Source organism: Sciurus vulgaris (genome assembly GCF_902686455.1).
Source record: "Sciurus vulgaris genome assembly, chromosome: 11".
NCBI lineage: Eukaryota > Metazoa > Chordata > Mammalia > Rodentia > Sciuridae > Sciurus > Sciurus vulgaris.
This window is the reverse complement of record NC_136472.1, coordinates 42,038,849-42,055,033: the sequence shown is the minus strand read 5'-3', so window position 1 is coordinate 42,055,033 and position 16,185 is coordinate 42,038,849. Positions and strand designations below refer to the sequence as shown.

General features: G+C 39.3%; 1 long non-coding RNA gene across 1 annotated transcript in view; it reads right to left on the bottom strand.

Moving 5' to 3' along the window:
- The window catches only part of LOC306640768, a 49,218-nt gene extending 33,997 nt beyond the window's left edge, over positions 1–15,221 (bottom strand). Inside the window, exon 1 of the long non-coding RNA XR_013757889.1 lies at positions 15,121–15,221. This is a non-coding gene — a long non-coding RNA (uncharacterized lncRNA). The remainder of the gene's footprint in view (positions 1–15,120) is intronic.
- Between the last annotated feature and the right edge of the window lie 964 nt (positions 15,222–16,185).

The window sequence follows — 16,185 nt, the reverse complement described above, 5'->3', positions numbered from 1 at the left end:
CTTCTCTAACAGAATATGAGTTCCAGAGAAGTGAGGACTTTGAAATTTTCATATACTGTTGTTTTGCCAGTATCTGGACTAGTGCCTAGCATGTAGCTGAGGCTCAGTTTGTTGAATAAAGGACTAGATAGTGCTGAAATCAAATAAACTTCTGATCCTCATCACTGCTGTAGCACTTAGCTCCACCCTCAGGTTCATTCACAATTGTCAAGCCCTTTTGATGGAGAGTGCTAGATTCATGGGCCAGAGTTCTGGCCCTCCCTCATATCATTATATAGGCTGTACTAATAAATGTGTATACAGGTCACACATGCTAACAATAGCAAAAACAATAATAGTAACGGCGATAATAAAAACCAAGACTTGTTGAGCACCTACTGAATATGCATTCACTTGTCTTGTGTTTATTTCTACCCCTCACCACAGTCCTGCAAAGTGATAGAATGCACATATTTCAGATTAGGGAAACAAGTCCACACAGCTTGTAGTGAGGGAAGCAAATTAGAGCCCCGGTAGGTCTCAGTCCCCTGCTTGCACATATATAAGCACAGTTGGATTTCAAAGTCACCTTCATCTCAATACAAGTTGAGTATCCCTTATCCAAAATGCTTGGAGCCAGAAGTTTTTCAGATTTGGGATTTTATAATATTTGCATGTAATGAATAGTTGCATCTATATAACAAGATTATCTTGGGGATGGGACTTAGGTCTAAACATGAAATTCATTTGTTTCATATACAATTTATACACATAGGCCAAAGGGTAATTTTATACAGTATTTTTAATAATTTTGTACATTTTGATAGCCAACCCTCACTTGAAGTCAGGTGTGGAATTTTCCACTTGCGGCATAAAATATTGATGCTCAAAATGTTTTAGAACATTTAAGATTTCATGTTTTTATACCAGGGAAGCTTAAGCTGTGCTATGGTTAGTTATTCAAAGCATTTAAGCCACACCGTCTATTGAATAGCACAGACACAGACACAAAGACCAACTTGGACCTCCACTCTCAACAGGCCTCAGATATACCACCACAATGGTTGAAATAGGAACTCTGGAGCATCTATGATGACATTTTCCTAAAATCCATAATCAAGTGCTGTGCGATTGTTAGAATCCAGCAAAGTTCTGTGTTCGGAACATTTCATGTGAAACATTCATTGTGTTTCAAACATATTCACAAATTCCCAGATTCCTCTCAGCATGCTTATCAATGCTTGTTAATAAACTCCTACTTCAAAAAGATCATCTTCCAGGGACTGGGGATAAAACAGGCTCTCAGAGAGGGATAGGAAATGAGAGCGGACTCTGTGCTGCTGACCACATGTGGTTGGGGAACACTACTGCTCAGAAAAGGAACTGAGCTAAGGGAACAGGGTGTGAGTAGGAGTGACCCCATAACACCCAAGTGTTAATGACCTCCTTGTCTGGGGAAAAATATGCAGGAGCTTACTAAGTATGCCAGCTTCTTTGGGGTTCTGCAGTACACACTTTTCCCCCTTTCTTGTTTATAATGAACAGCTTCACCAGAGTTCCCATTTGCGAAAGAAATTTCCACAGAGCCTCCATTCCTACAGCCCTTCAGCCCACTGAACTCCACATGGTGACAATGAGAGCCTTAAGAGCAAGTAAATACTCAGACCTGGCCCTGAAGTTCAGAGGTGGGGACCAGCAGGGGAGGGGCAGCCACATCATGTCTTTGGCAGATGCCTGACAATGATGCAGCCTGCCTTTGTGGGAGGAAGGTGGGAGCTGGGGTGTGCCCAGCTGGAAGCCACCCGTAATTTAACACTCACAGATGGAGACTGAGGGTGATATGATACCCCCAGCTGTCTACCACTACCGCCTTCGAGGCCCCCCCTTCCATTGCCTGGGACTTGGGATGCTTTGGGAAGGGCCTGGTGCAGGCGGGGGCGGCCTAATAAAGCAGCTGGTCTATTAGAAGATAAGCTTTGTGGAGAATCACACAATCATCCTGAATCCCCCTAATCCCAAACTTTATTGCCCTAGATAATAAGCTTTGGTGGCGACGCTCCATTGAAATATGGAATTGTCTGCAGGCTGGAAGCACCTGCTGTGTCACTCAGCTCTGGGCCGGCAACTGCGGCACACAATTCAGGGGCAGGTGTACAGCGCCTGACTGGGCTCCCAGAGGGAAGGGGGGCAGCCAAAGGGGCCGGTGGCTCTCCCACGGAGGGTTCCCAACACAGTGCTGAGAAGGTCCTGCTTAGGCCTGAACATGTTCTCTGTGGTTTGTGTGTGAACGGAAGGAGCACGAGGAAAACTTCGTCTGTAGGGGATGCTGAGGTTTAGAAAAGGGACTGACTTGTCTGCAAACCTGTGGTTGGTGGCTGATGGACACAGGCTGTGTCTTCTTCCAGCAGGGAGTCCTTCTTTGCTTCCTTACCTGCCTGTCTACCTGGGGAGCTTCTGTGTCCTTGCCTCCTGATGCCTTCTCTGTCCCAACCAAGGAGAGGTATCCTCCTTCCCTCCTGGGTGCCTCTCTAGTTCTTGACTCACACCAGGATTGTAGTTCACATGATATTAATTCATCAAATCTTCAATTAATGGCTTCTGTGCCAGTCTCCTCCATTAGACTAGGAAGTCTTCAAAGGCAGGGACCATACCTGATTCATTTTTTAGTTCTTAATACTTTGGAGATGCTCAAGAAACAAAGGAAGGAAGGAAGGAAGGAAGGAAGGAAGGAAGGAAGGAAGGAAGGAAGGAAGGAAGGAAGGAAGGAAGGAAGGAAGGAAGGAAGGAAGGAAGGAAGGAAGGAAGGAAGGAAGGAAGGAAGGAAGGAAGGAAGGAAGGAAGGAAGGAGAAAAGAAAAGAAAAAGAGAAAAAGAAAGAAAGGAACCGAAATGCACACAAAATGGACTCCTATGTAGCACTGAAAACAATAAGGCAGATCTACACACTCACAGGGAATGAGCTCCAAAACACATTGTTATGTGAAAATAATGCAAAGTATTAAACAATGGCAAGAATGTTGAGTTAAAAATGACACTGGAAATAAATAGTTGCCTTTGGGAAGGATGCTTGGAAAAGTGTTACACTGGGTGGAAGTGTTATACTTTACATCCTTTTGTAAAACTGAAATTTTTAGCACATGTGAATATTACCTTTATAAAAGGTAGAAATAACCACTCATGCACACATATGTATTTTTGAAAGCACAAATAAATGAACAGTTCATGCTGAGTTCAATCTTACTCCTCTCATTTATTGCTCAAACATGACCTAAAATATTCAGATGTGTCTGCTCAAAGACCATTTGCAACAGAAAATGTTTGGCATGAGTTCCCTTGATGCAGATGAGCATTTTAGGTTAGGCTGGAACAGGAACTTGTTAGTTGCTGTGGTTGAGTCGAGAAACTTGAGCAATGCCTGTTCCAGTATGAATGGCTGTGAATGGCACAAAACCTAAATGGCATCTGATGACCCTCCTTAAGGAATAGTAAATCTGGAAGGAAACAGCTTTAAGAAAATGATCAGCAATCTTTTCCTTATTGGTATGCTTATGACAAAAATGTTCAAATTCCACTTTCATTATTCTTTCTTTATTTGAGCTTTTAAAATTTGTTCTTCTTAGATATACATGACAGTGGAGTAAATTTTGACATATTATGCATACATGGAGTATGACTTATTCAATCATCTTTCTTCTCTCTTCTTTCTCTCTGTCCTCTTTCTCTCTGTACTTAGAGAGTGCCCTTTCTAGAAGATCTGCCCTCCTTCAGATGAACATGACTTAAATTATTTGGTTTCCTCTCCTACGGTGTATTGATTACTTCCCCATTCCCATAAACAACCCCTCGGCACCTCTCCAGAGGTCTGACTGCACTAGATTAAATTAAGAGCAATCTCGGCTCTTAACAGCGCCCTTCTACCAAGCAGTTGCCTTGCAGAAATGATTCATGAGTTTAGTTTATGATCCTAGTGGCCTCTGTAAGGAAAGCTGACCTCTTTCTCCAAGATAGCCCTTAGGCTACTTAGGCTGAATTTGGAGAAACTTAATTAAGGTTGGGTATATTCCCAAATACAAAAGACAGACTTTGAGAACAAACATACTCTGTGGGTATGAACAGAACCACATCGAAAGCTCCACTCAGGCAGAAGTGACCAATCTTCATATTTGAAAATGGTGCCCTGGGAATTTTTGCCTGTTCTCTAAGGGCTAATGTAGAATAAGAGTTTTTGTGGTTCCCCGCTCAGCTAACATGCCTGTTTGACTTTTAACGTTTTCATCACATGTATGGCTGTGCTTGCAATTTAAATGGGCAGAAATTCAGGAACTGCCTGTTTTCTTTCCTCAGGTGGGATTTAGGTTTAAAATAATTCTCAATTAGCCCATGAAGACTTCAGTGATCTTTAATGTACTCATTTACATATCCCATCATGCACCGCTCATGTAGAACGTATACCACTGCCTTCTTTGGCTTCTTTGCTGAATTTAGTTGCCTGGACTATGGCTCAGGGAGACTCTGAAAAGTTGGGCCAAATGTTTGTCTATCCAGACAGGGACTCAGGTAAGGAAGACACTTTTAGCTTTAGGAACTCACAATTAATCTTCTCCCCAAAGACGGGATAATATAACAGCAAAAATTAGAGTATAATTTAATGGCCAAATATATAGTTCTCAAGTTCATCAGCACCCAGAATGCCCAGGGCTATTCAATATCTCCATGGGCTCCAGATCATCTACCTTTTTGAGAAAAATCTCCTGTATCATTGGTTCAACTATAATGGTTCACATGAAGTATACTTTGTGTACAAATGCTGAAATACAGGCAACTAGTTGGCATGCTTATTACATCTCTTATATGATCAAGTATGTTGATTATTCATTTCAACTTTCAACTCTCTCTAAAATTTTTCTTGAAAGACCTGGACAATTATCAAGAACACAAGCAATAATAGGTGTTGAGTGGATGTGGGGAAAAAGGTACACTCATACATTGCTGGTGGGGTTGCAAATTGGTGCAGTCACTCTGGAAAGCAGTGTGGAGATTCCTCAGAAAGCTTGGAATGGACCCACCATTTGACCCAGCTATCCCACTCCTTGGCCTATACCCAAAGGACTTAATATTAGCATACTACAGAGATACAGCCACATCAATGTTCATAGCAGCTCAATTCACAATAGCTAGTTTGTGGAACCAACATAGATGCCCTTCAACAGATGAATGGATAAAGAAACTGTGATAGATATACACAATGGAATATTATTCAGCCATAATGAGGAATAATATTATGGCATTTGCAGATAAATGGATCAAATTGGAGAATATCATGCTAAGTGAAATAAGTCAATCTCAAAAAACCAAAGGCGAAATGTTTTCCCTGATAAGTGGATGATGATACAAAATGGGGGTGGAGGGGGTGGGGGGGTTAAGATAAGAATAGAGGAACTTTACGTAGAGGGAAATGAGAGGGAGGAAGGGCCGGGGGCATGGAAGATAGTGGAATGAGACAGACATCATTATCCTATGTACATGTATGATTACATGAATGGTATGAATCTACATTGTGCACAACCATAGAAACAAAAAGTTATACCTCATTTGTGTACAAAGAATCAAAATGCAGTCTATAAAAATTGAAAAAAAATTATAGAAGAATAAAAGACCTAGACAATAGTTCTCCCAGGTGCCAAATATTATTGATATAATCATCCAGGTGCCTGCCTATGTTAATCGAAAGATAAGAGCCCACGATCATCTTCTGGCTCCTGGAGGAGTTTATAGTAACAGAGGTAAGATTCTGAAGAACACTATTGCCACTGATTGTACTGTGGCGGCCTTAAGGATTCACCATTACTGCTCTGTACTTCAAAAGAACTGTGTTTTAGTTAGCTTCTACTATGTGGCAATCTTTCCCCAAAAAAGTAGTGACTTAAAACCACAATCTATTATGTTTGACAATTCTGTAGTTCGCCTTTAACGTTGCTCTGCTAGTTTTGCCTGGGTTCACTTGAGCAGCTGCCTTTAGCTGGAAGTCAGCTGGACTTGCAGGTAGAAATGGCCGCCTGTTCACATGTTTGGCAGTGTGTCTGGTTGCTGGCTGGAGTCACTGAGTTCTCTTCCATGTGACCTGTCATCTCCTAGAAGAGATCAGTTTCCTTGGATGGTGGTCTCAGGGCAGCATGCAAAGAGGATAGAATTTGATTGATCAAACAAGTCACACCATCACCCCAGATTCAGGTGGGTAGAGAAATGGACTGTAGCACTGGACTGTAAGTTTGCTCCTGACAGTGCAAAGGGCCTGGACAGTGAAACAGAAGGAATTTGCAGCCATTTAACTACATTCCACAACCAAGTCACAGGTGGATTGCAGGACCAAGAAGCAAGGGAGAAAGAAATGACTAGAGACTTCAAAGAAACTAGGGGATTGACCTTGAACCACAGCTCAGTTCAACAGAGGGTATCTCAGTGGCCTTTGGGCTGAGTGGTCTGAGAGACAAAGGCAAGAAGGGAACCAATCTCTGGTGTGATGATCTCAACCGTCATCTTGCCCTGCACATGCTCACTGCATTTCGGTAGTGACTATAGACCAGTCCTTAAGTTCCTCACCAGGAAATTCTGGGACGGGTGCCCAACTTTGTCAGTCAGCAGTGTGGAGCCCCGAGCCCTGAGCGAAATGGTGGGCAGGACTGTGGGCTCCGATCAAAATATCTGGGTATGAATCCTGGCTCTACCACATACTGTCTACGATAAATGAGTGAGAACTTGCTAAGCCTTGGCATCCTTCTCTTTAAAATGGGATGATTATCAGGTCTGTGAAAACTTTCAATCGTGTGTGCATGTGTATTTAGTGTGGATTCAATAACATCATATCATTTTGCTTCAATGTCCAGCTTTTTTAAAGTCTTAAATATTATTTCTCATTATTTTTTAATCAATGCAGAGCCAAATCGGAAAGAGTTGTCTGACATGAATTTCATAATCTGTATTTATAAGACTTTATAGACTTTCATACAGGTAGAAAGAGATAAACTGAACACTTCGACCTCCTCGGTTGTCCTGACTTTTAAAGTCCCACCATTGGGTTTTAAAGGACTGTGACCAGGGACTACGTAAAAAGCATCTGCATCTTGTAGTCAGGCCAACTCGAGTTGAAACCGTGGCTCTGCCAGTTATGTGCACAATCTGAACAAATCACTTACCTCCCTAATTTCAATTTCTCTATCTGCAAAGGACATAGAATAATCGTACATAGAGCAACTTCAAAGGAATAAGTGTACAAGAATGCAGGTAACTTTTGTGAAACACTTGATGTCTAGCAGGTGTTCAAAGTACACTTACGAGTTCTCTTCGCTCCACTTTTGGAATTTCTAATTTCTCACTTGGATTCAAAGAACAGATTCAACATTTTTTTTTTTTTTGAGTGCTGGCATGTAGAAAACAATAATTGATTCCAATCTAAGTTTGCTTGTTTGTGGTTTGATCATTTGATTTCAGGGTCTTTGCCAGAAGCCACAGAAAGGAATAGGCCTCCTTTGTCTTGAAATGTCAAATGTGATTTTGTTCTTCTTGATTGTTCTCAACTGGTCTGTCCCTTTAAGGAAGAGACCCTGAACAGGCTGCTCACCCCATTAATACTAAAGGCTGTGAGTTTTTCAGTTCTACTGAACTCTGCATGACCCTAGCAGACAATAATTGCTTTAGCATAGGGTTAGGCAACAGCAACAAACTTGTCTAAAAATAAGCCAGGGCTTAAAATACAACTTAACCTGGGAGATTTAAGTAGGTAAAGAAGATGGCTTCTCTGTGGAATTGCCTCTTGATTAATCACCCCATCTGAGGTCTTTGGAAAAATGACAGTTTTCAAACAGGGCTTTAAATGTCTCCTGCTCTACTTTTCTACACTGGCAGGAAGCCAGTCCCTGCAAGCCATTGATTCTTAAAGGGGAAACGTTCCCTTGGATTTTCTGAGCAGAAACCCAAGAAAGAGTGTGGGATAAGAATGGACAGAGAGATGGGGGGAAGTTTTCATGCACTTAAGGTCTGCACACCTTCGAGACAATTCCAGGAGCAGCCTTGGAGGCTGAGGAGAAAACAGTGTCTGAGGAGAAGAGCACATTATCTGTTGTGCTCAGGGCTGAAGTCATACAATGTGTCCACTCGCTTCTTTTCAATCACACTATCCTGTCTCGTGGCATCTACACCTGGGGTCTAGCATCTTATTGCTCTAGGCATTGTCTGCCCTCAGCACCTCCTGCGACTTCCCTCAGCCCTAGAGTTCTTCCCAGCCACCGCTTCCCTCAACATAGCTCCTTCAGTTTGGGAGATCGTTCCATCTTAGGCAATCTGGGAATCACTCCCCATCTACAGATATTTTTCTCTCTCAAATTATCTACTGGTTTTGTCATCTAGGCCTCCAACTCATGGAATTTTTAGAGCAGAGTTTCATCCTGGCCTTGGGCAAAAGACTTTTCATAAAAAGACCAAATCATGACTACACGGGATGGTTTGGCTTAGTGGTCGTGATGGTTAGTTTTGGTGGTCAGTGTGATTGGATTGAGGGATGCCTAGAATATTGGTAAAGCACATGGCTGAATGGGTCTTTGAGGGTGTTTCCAGAGAAGATGACGAACTGAGTGGGGAAGACCTACCCTGAGTGTGGGTGACACCATCCACTAGGCTGTGGACCCAATGGAACAAAAAACAGTGGAAGGAGGAAGCAGCTCACCCTCACTCACTCTGGAGGTTGCTTGAGTGGATGTATTTTCTCTGCTGTCACTCTTGAATATCAGACTCCAGGTTCTTGAGCCTTTAAATGAGGACTTGTGTCTGTCACTCTACAGGGAGGGGACTTTGCATCAGGGACTTTCTCTTGTTCGGAGGCTTCTGACTTGGACTGAGCAACTACTGGTTTCTCTGGCTCTCCAACTTGCAGACAGCTGTTGTGGGACTTATTCAGTCTCTTATTGTATGAGCCAATGTAATAAATCCCCTCTTATAATTATTTATATTTTATTGGTTCAGTTTCTCTAGAGTACTCTAATACAGTGGTTTTCATATTATCTTCCTCCACAAAATCCTGGGGTTCTCTGGGAATCTACTATTAGGCTGCAGTGAGAGTGATTCCACTCTGATTAGTCACAAGGCTGTATATTGGGGTTCTACCTGTACTGGTTCCCTTTTGTCTCCAATGTCATCCTCAAAACATCTGCATAGCTTGCTTTTCTTCTTTTGTGTCCGTGGTTCAACTGTTCTCCTTGACCACCCTGTGTAACACAGCAACACAGCCTGCTTATCATAGTACTTAGAGCACCAGACATACTAGTTATCATTTATAATAATGCAGCTCCCATGAGTTTTTTATTATGTTTTACTACTTAATCCCCTACACCTAAAACAATTGAGCACATAGGAAGTGCTCAATAAATATTGTCCAATGAATAATACATGAGTGAGTTTACACTTAAAGAGTCCTGGAATTCTACAGTGTTCTATTTTATAGCTTATCACAGTTGGACTAGCTTCTTGGTGGAATCATTTTTAACCCCATTTCTTTTTATTGTGTTCTATTTTTGAAATAACATACAGCCAACTTAACACTTTTGGCATGTGGTTTGGAGTTTCAAAAAAGTTTTATTATTGGTGCATCATGTTTATAATAGAGGGATTTTATTGTAATTCTTGGATTCATTGGTGCATATTCATGCATACACACAATATAATAATATAATTTGGTCAGTTTCACTCCCTAGTACTTCCCCTTTCCCTTGCTTCCTCCATCCTTCCCCCTGGTCCCTTTCTTCTACTTTATTGATCTCCTTTTTAGATCCATAAATTCTAACACATTATGGATTTGTATAACCACTATAGTAATCAGAGTAAAAAGCAGTTCTATCACCCCAAAAAAGTCCCCTCTGGGCTATCACCCCAAAAAAACTCCCCTCTGGGCAGCCCGTTTGTAGTTTACTTTTACTCCAATCCTGAGAAACCTTAGATCACAATAGTTTCACCCTTCTGAGAATATCACAGAGTGGAATCAAACAATACGTAACCAAAAGGTTACATTCTTCTTGCACTCAGAATAATGCCTTTGATGTTCATTCATGTTATTTGTGTGTTGTTCCTTTTGATTGCCAAGTAGTGTTCCATTATATGGCTATATCACAGTTTATTTATTCATTCACTTGTTGAAGGATATTTGAGTTATTTTTGGATTTGGGTGGGTATGAATAAATTTGCTCTAAGTGTTTGTGTATATAGGTTTTCGTTTGAACAAAAGTCATCTTTTCTCACAAGGAGTGAAGTTTTGGGCTATATGGTAATTGTACGTTTAATTTTATAAGAAATAGAAAACTGTTTTATAGGTGGCTAAAACATTTTTTCACTCCCATCAGTAATGCATGAGAATTCTAATTTCTCTGCATGCTCACCAGCACTTGGTGTTTTCAGATTTTCACCATTTTCATTTTGTTTGTTTGTTTTAGTCATTCAGATAGGCATGTGGTGGATTCTCAGAGCGGTTTTTCTTTGCATTTCCCTAACAGCTAATGATGTTAAAAGTTGTGTTTTTATTTTCCATCTATTTATACTCTTTGGTAAAGTGTTTAAGTTTTTCACCATTTTTGTTTGTTTGAACTTAAGACTTATTTATATATTCTAGATACAATATCTTTGTTTGACATTTGATTTGTTAATGTTTTCTCCAGTTCATAGCTTGTCTTTTCATTTCTTAAATAGTATCTTTGATATAGCAAGTTTTTGATTTCAATAAAGTCCAACTTAAGAATTTTTTCTTTTGTGAATTGTGTTTTGGTATCATATATAACTCTTTCCCTCATTCCAGTTTATGAATATTTTCTCCTACACTTTCTTCTGAATGCTTTCTACATTTCTTTTTTTACATTTAAGTTGATGATCCCTTTCAAGTTAAATTTTATATAAGGTAGTAGTTTGTTCGAATTTTTTTTCTGTATATGAAGTGCAATTATTCTAACATAATTTGCCAAAAATGCTAGCTTCTCTTTCATTGAATTGTCTTTGTATTTTCCAACGATCAAAGTTATACTTCTGTGACTTTATTTCTGGACTTTCTCTTCTATCCCATTTTAGTATGTATCCATCCACCAATTCTACAATAACTTGACTAATGCATCTTTACCATAATTGCTAAAAACAGTGCGAGTTTTTTAACTTTGTTCTGCAATAATGTTCTAACCATTATAATCCTGTGCTACAAAAGCAGAAGAAAGTTAAGAGAAAAGAACTTTTATTGAGCACTATGTGGTAGACAATGGGCCATGGGAATTCATAATATCGTTTAATTTGTAAAATAAAGCATTCTAGGTGGGTATTGTTTTCTCATTTCTGAAGACAAGAGAACTGAATTTCAGGTAATTGTAATAAAGGGCCCAAGGCTGCATAGATAAAATAAGCCAGAGCTAGGACTCAACTCCGGGTCAGGTCAGGCTGACCCTCAAGCTCATTTCTGCTACAAAATGGCTCATATCAAGTCTTCTGGGTTCTGGATGCATGGAGAAGGCTTGAGAACACCTTGGATACTCTGTTGGATTTACTTTTAAAAAACCTTTTCTGTTTTTTAAAAACATCTTGTGGTTTCCCAAAGGATATTTTGTTCCCATGCCTATTTGTAAGGTCTGAACAGACGGTTGAGCTTGGCTTCCTAAAAATGCAGTGCTGAGTTAATAATCTAAGAGTAGGTTGTCACACTGGCTACAAGAAGATAAATAATCAAGGATTATAAGTCTTTAATTTAATAGAACTTATTCTCATTAATTAAATGCCAATTACCTGCTTGTCTTTCCTGGGAACTGGCCTTTGCAATCAATCTTTTCAGAAACGTTGTACACACACGCTCACAGAGGTATTAATATCTCTCTCAAGATTTACAGGCACTGGACTCTTTAGCTTAAACCATCCTCAAACACTCTACACTGTAACCGCAGATAATCGTCATAAATTTCCTGATCTTTGACCTAACTGGTTCTTAAATTTCCATTCCCTAACGTACTTGAGGAGTTCGTATTTATCATACTGAGATGCTTACTTCTTAAAGATCCATGCATTTCAGCAAAGCTCTGGATTTCAGATCTCTGACCCATCCTCCTACCTTGGGCTTTTGCTATTCACAACAGACGAAAATCCTTTGGGGTTAAGTGAGTAACTGTCCTCTGACTCCCCCATGCAGGGACATAAAGCAAAATCATTCATTCACAGACAATAAAACCTTGTAAATATCTGGAGCAACTTGACCCCTCAGAAGACTTTTGAATGCCCCACCTGCACTGATTTAAGCATTCAATGGCAGCAAATATCCACTGCTGAGACTATTCCCATTCCAGCCTTTAGCTGTTAGCCATATGTATCTGTGATTTTTCTTAAATTTCCTATCCTCTAGACTACTTATTCCTTATGCTCAGACATAACTACACATTTTATGGTTTCTATAAATTTAAGGCTTGCAAATGGCTGGTGGTTTGCTTCACAGAGCTGTTCTGGAATATGTACCCTCTAATTCTGAATTTCAGCAGGAGACAGAGGAGGAAACCAAATGTTTGAAGGAAAGTCCAGGGTTACTTGTAAGCTCAGAATCACACCTTCCTACATCTGAGGGGCTTCCATTTTTTTTTTTCTTTCCTAACATTTTGATTTGGGTGCTCAGAATAGAATTATCCCAACCTCAACCATTGATTTTTTTTTTTTAATTAAAATAGTTAACTCATCAGGCTCTATTTCTTCTATGCTAGTCTTTCTTTTATTTTGGATTCTGTTACTGGTTTTCTGGAGCATCTCCTCTAGAACATTTCCACGTGGAGTACATAGATAGTAAGCCTTCAGTTGCTCCGACACAAAGACCTATTTATTTTGCTCTCACATTTGCTTGATTGCCAAGTGTTGAATTTGTAGTATTAGGTCTCAATTGCCTTATCCTGGATGTAGACAATATTGTCTTATCTGTTATATCATTGCAGTATGTTCATCAGATTGTTGTGTGATTCAAGGGAGATAAGTTTTAAAAGAACAATAGACATTCATGAAAGGTGTATATAAGTGACTTTATGTGTGCCAGGTACCAACCTGAACTATGCATACATTTTCTCACTGACATCTTTCAATCGTTCTGTGACAAAAGTACTATTCACTCCAGTTCCAAGGATGAAGGAACAGAGGCTCGAAGAGACCTAAGAAATTTGATTTAAAAACCTCACAGCTAGTGAGTGATTGAGTCCTGTCCTGAACTGAGCCTGCCTGTGACACCAAAGCCTGTTTCAAACATGAATTTAAAAATGTGAGCTATTCACCACCATTATCATTATCTCAGATTCACCTTGTCAATCACATCCCCTGTGACCTGGGTTAACCATGTAATTAAAAATCAGTCTACTATGAGTCTTTAATGTGGGCAGGGCCAAACATTTTGTAAGAGTGGCTTCATAGCTTAGTTTGACCAATTTATTTTTTGAGTTTGACCAATTCATTTCTTAAATGTATAGGAAACTGAGCTGGGATATTATTAAGTCATTATCTTTGCAGATAAACATGGTTCTGATTCATGTCAGTACCTCAATGAATATGAATTAATTGAAGCTCTTTTTACTTGTAGCAGAAATAGATATGCCTCAATTTATTCATATTTTTTCAACAAATTCCCAAAGTCACACTTAAGACAGTTATTAGATAGCAGAGCTGAAATTGGGGTGTAGACAAGAATAATGAATAATATTTGTGAAATCCACACCCAAGACATTTCCTTCCATTCCATTCTTCCATTGCCTGGAGAATCTTGGCTCCTTCCCTTTTTAATGTGGTTTGTCTTCTGGTATTTATTATATTTGTATCCTACAACAAACTTTTATTCTTGGTTGAATTAGAGCTTTGGTTCCTTGTAATCAAACATCATCCAACCAAGAGATATTTTAAGCTTTCTCTAATATTAGAAAGAACTCTTTGGAAGTACAAATGTACAAAGGCACATTCTGTACAGAGCATAAGAAGGTATATGGCAGAATAGAGAGTTAGCTTGCTAGCAAAGAACTAATAAGGAGTTGACTTCTCTTCAGCAGGACCCAGATTAATTTGGGTTGGTTCTTAATAATGTTTTTATTCTAGAAGCATGGGGCACATGTGATCAGTGTGAAGATTATCATGTTTTATGAAAAGTTAATTGTGAAAGATGCTCCATCAGTGACACACACAAGTCTGATATACCCTGGTGGCCAACTCTTCTACCATGATTTCATTAAACCATCAACCCTTATACCAAAACATATGACAAAGCAGGGGCTGTGTTCTTTGACCTTGGCAAGATATGAAAACATTTAAAAAAATTAAAATACTTAAAAAAAAATAAACAAGTTTATGAAGACCTAGTCACCCTGCATAAGAAATCCAAGCCAGGACACATAAGATGACCATTTTCTCATTAACACTATTGTTAATTTCTCATGCCATATCCAATTTTCTCCAAGTCTCAGATAAAACCACTTACTCTAATTTATTAGCTAAGAGTTGCGGAATTACAAAGGGAAGAAGAAAATTATGTTTTGCCTTTCCCCCAGAATTAGACTCCCATCACGAGGAACTGGAATTCTTTATCAAGGAATCATTTCTTCCCATCCTTTAAATTGGTATTTTATCAAATCTCTGGTCTCTGGAATGTCGACAGGTATTACTCAGAGAAGAATGTAATGTACTCTTTCGTGTCTTTTGTGAAAGTAATTTTATATTTATCTTCAGAATTATTTTATCATTTTTTGAGCAGTTTAACATATTTACTCATGTTCAATGGATAATGAGTGACCATTCAGGAGGTCTCATTTGCAGTGAAGACTCTATGTAGAGTCTAAATAAATAGACTAGACTATGGGCTAAAAAGAGTTTATACTCTATGATTCCTTGATAAAGAATTCCAGTTCCTCTTGATGGGAGTCTAATTGTGGGTACCAACCACAACAATAATTGCTAACCTTTAACATATTGCTTTTAAATAGGAGAAAAATGTATGAAAATGTGTGTTTACAGATAGATATATTAAAAAGTTGTGTATAATGAAAAAGGCACACATGCATGCACCCACACACAGACACACATGTACACACACCCAATTTATACTGGTCTGAGAACAAAAACTTACCTGAAATTCTGTACTGTACTGGAGAAATATTTAAAGTCTTTAATTTATAGTTATGACTTTCACTCTAATTACAGAGACAGATCTGTGAAGAGTTTTTTGACTACCTTACTGGGAAGAAAAGGGCCACATCTTTCCAAAACTTTAAGGTGGTAAAGGCCCTGCCTGTAGGAAGTACATTCCATTCTTCATTATTTAGGTGTCTATTTCAACGTCACTTTGCTGATGTCAATGTTAATGTTAGCCAGAGAAGTTCTAAATGTTCAAGAAGAGACTGTGCACTTGTTAACCTGTGTTGAAACATACCATCCAAACAGTGTAAGTTTTAAAAGGCTAAAATTTTAATTTCTGAGGTTAAGCATTAGCCAGACCTCCTGGCTTGTAGACCTTCACTCCAAACTACATGATCCCCAAGGTCAAGGACTTCATGTTCATTTCTTTTTTCAATAAAGCGTATTTACCATCAAATATTCTTAGAGGAATATGCTGATACTTCTTTTTCTGTTCATATACATTATGGCCAAAACAAGAGAACAGGGGCAAGTGCTGAAGAGTGTTATCAGCCAAATTACATTGATATAATGTGTGCATGTACAAATATGTAACAACAAATCTCATTATGTACAACTATAATGCATCAGTAGAAATGTGGAAAATAAGAAGAAATAAAACAGTCGTGAAAATAGAATCTATGTCCTGAAAAAAATCACTAGAAAGACTGGGATTGTGTATTACAGGATAGCAGGTAGACAAAATGGAAAACCGAGTAGCACTATTGACTTTCCTACAGGTTACTTGGAGGGAAACAGGTCCACTTGCTCTGCTGCAGGTCACACCACTTGATTCAGGCTAGAGGTTAAGGCTTTGGTTGGATCTTCTCTTTGGCCTAACTCTGGGCTGGATCTTATGTTAGAGACAGTGCCTGTTACAGAATGGACACATGATTGGTATTACTTACCTGTTGCAAAATCCGTATTTGCATTGCTGACCTCAATTTATCCTCTAGGTGCACATCGCTGACCATTAAAAACACTTGGAAAGATATGTATTGTGTGTGTCACCCCCACT